The sequence below is a fragment of the Oncorhynchus kisutch genome, linkage group LG18, assembly GCF_002021735.2.
Source record: "Oncorhynchus kisutch isolate 150728-3 linkage group LG18, Okis_V2, whole genome shotgun sequence".
In the NCBI taxonomy this organism is placed as follows: Eukaryota; Metazoa; Chordata; class Actinopteri; order Salmoniformes; family Salmonidae; genus Oncorhynchus; species Oncorhynchus kisutch.
The window spans coordinates 73,594,131-73,596,630 of NC_034191.2; the positions used below are offsets into that span (position 1 = coordinate 73,594,131).

A 2,500-nucleotide genomic window follows, 5' to 3' on the forward strand; every position below is an offset into this window, starting at 1 on the left:
GAGACCGTCACAGAGAGAGTCACAGAGAGAGTCACAGAGAGAGACACAGAGAGAGACACAGAGAGAGACACAGAAAGAGACACCCAGAGAGACCGACAGAGACACACAGAGACACACAGAGACACACAGAGACACACAGAGACACACAGACAACAAGGAGGGGAGAAGCAGGAGGTGGCAGAAAAGGCTTTGCCTTCGCTCGTCTTACAAACGTGGAACAAACAAACACAGCAACAGTGCATGAATATTCAGGGGAAAGTGACTTGGGGCTTATGCTTAAATCCCCCTGTGTTTTATAACAGCAAAATGCACTTGTGTGGCTTGGTGCATTATTGAGGAGACGACAGATTAAACTGTGGGGTGTGCTGAATATTTAAAACAACTTGGAGGGTGCTGTGAGTCTGTGGGACTGGGGAGAGGAGAAGAGACTGGTTTCTACTAGGACTGCTTGATGACAATGGAGCCAGATATTACAATATGGCACATTGCCAGTACTTAACGAGATACTGGCATGTCGCTGGAATAGCTAGCAGTAATTTAGTTGGAATCATTTGGATCACTTAGAATCTAGGATTAGAAATATTGTCTTAAGCTAACATGTGAACACCTATATTTCCACGTAGGCCTAACTGCTGGGGTTAGTATTGAATGAGGTTTTCACTCTGCCTCAGAGTATGTTGGCCTTTCTCTGAGGCACCCTGCTCTGAACTGAGGGTAGAGGACTGAGGGGAATGAGAAATGTTGTTTTCAGTCTCTCCTCCTTTCTCCCCTCTTCTTCTCAGAAGAGAGATCCTTAGTAGAGGCCACACTGATCTTCTTTGTGGGAAAACTGTCTCCAAATACACTACAACACAGCTGTACCACGAGGCTCTACTGTCCCCACAGCACCCTGTTAGCAGTAGAGGAGGAAAACACCCTGCTCCTCTCTTGGCCCAGACCTCCATTAGAGGGGCAACACCAGAAGGAGAGACAAGAGAACTGAGACGAGACAAGCCTAATCTCAACCCCCTCTCCACCTCCCTCGACTCTAGCCCCCCCTGGCTAGTCTCTCTCCAATTAGATGCAATTCATTATCTAATGGCCTGAGCTTGAGAGCAGAGGACAGCAGAGGAGGAGAGGACAGCAGCGGAGGAGGAGAGGACGGCAGCGGAGGAGGAGAGGACAGCAGAGGAGGAGGAGAGGACAGCAGAGGAGGAGGAGAGGACAGCAGAGGAGGAGGAGAGGACAGCAGAGGAGGAGAGGATGACAGCAGAGGAGGAGAGGATGACAGCAGAGGAGGAGAGGACAGCAGAGGAGAGGAGGACAGCAGAGGAGAGGAGGACAGCGGAGGAGAGGAGGACAGCGGAGGACGAGAGGACAGCAGAGGAGGAGAGGACAGCAGCGGAGGAGGAGAGGACAGCAGAGGAGGAGGAGGACAGCGGAGGAGAGGAGGACAGCGGAGGAGGAGAGGACAGCAGAGGAGGAGAGGTGGGCAGAGGAGGAGAGGACAGCAGAGGAGGAGAGGACAGCAGAGGAGGAGAGGACAGCAGAGGAGAGGAGGACAGCAGAGGAGGAGAGGAGGACAGCAGAGGAGGAGAGGACAGCAGAGGAGAGGAGGACAGCAGAGGAGAGGAGGACAGCAGAGGAGGGGAGGACAGCAGAGGAGGGGAGGACAGCAGAGGAGGGGAGGACAGCAGAGGAGGGGAGGACAGCAGAGGAGGAGAGGACAGCAGAGGAGGAGAGGACAGCAGAGGAGGAGAGGACAGCAGAGGAGGAGAGGACAGCAGAGGAAGAGAGGACAGCAGAGGAGGAGAGGACAGCAGAGGAGGAGAGGACAGCAGAAGAGAGGAGGAGAGGAAGACAGAAGAGGACAGCAGAGGAGGGCAGAAGTATGACAGCAGAAGAGAGGAGAAGAGAGAGGAAGACAGCAGAGGAGGAGAGGAAGACAGCAGAGGAGGAGAGGACATCAGAGGAGGAGAGGACAGCAGAGGAGGAGAGGACAGCAGAGGAGAGGAGGGCAGTAGAGGAGAGGAGGATGAGCTTTTCATTAGGACTAATTTATTTGTATTTAAAAACGGGGGGAGGTGTTTAAAAAAACATAAATTAAGCCAAAGTGTTAATAATGCATTTGTGAATGGGTGAACTTTCATACAATCCGAGCAGCAGGACATTGATAAAAGTGTTGTTTTGCCTCTTGGTGTGCTGGCCTGTACTCACACTGACAGTACATTAGAGTGGTTAGGAGGAGAGGGTTAATGGGGTTGTAATACTGGGTTATTGACCATTAGGACGCTGGAATGGTTGTCAAATAGGCCCTGAAGGAGAGTCTTGTTGTGGCTGTTCATTTATCACAATTTTCTTTGCTCTCCGTTCCCTGTGAACAGGGAAGTGATTCAACTCAGTGATGAGACTGACTAGCTGACTGTTGAGATTGAGGCTGTACTGTCTGTTTTCACTACAGAAGTCTTGGGTGTCAGAGTTGGTAGGAGACAGCAAATGAGAGGTAAGGTGGGTTGGACTG

At 51.5% G+C, this 2,500-nt stretch overlaps 1 protein-coding gene across 7 annotated transcripts in view; it reads right to left on the bottom strand.

Moving 5' to 3' along the window:
- The window catches only part of LOC109909808 (receptor-type tyrosine-protein phosphatase mu), a 309,073-nt gene that overhangs the window by 97,441 nt on the left and 209,132 nt on the right, over nt 1-2,500 (bottom strand). The window lies entirely within an intron of this gene.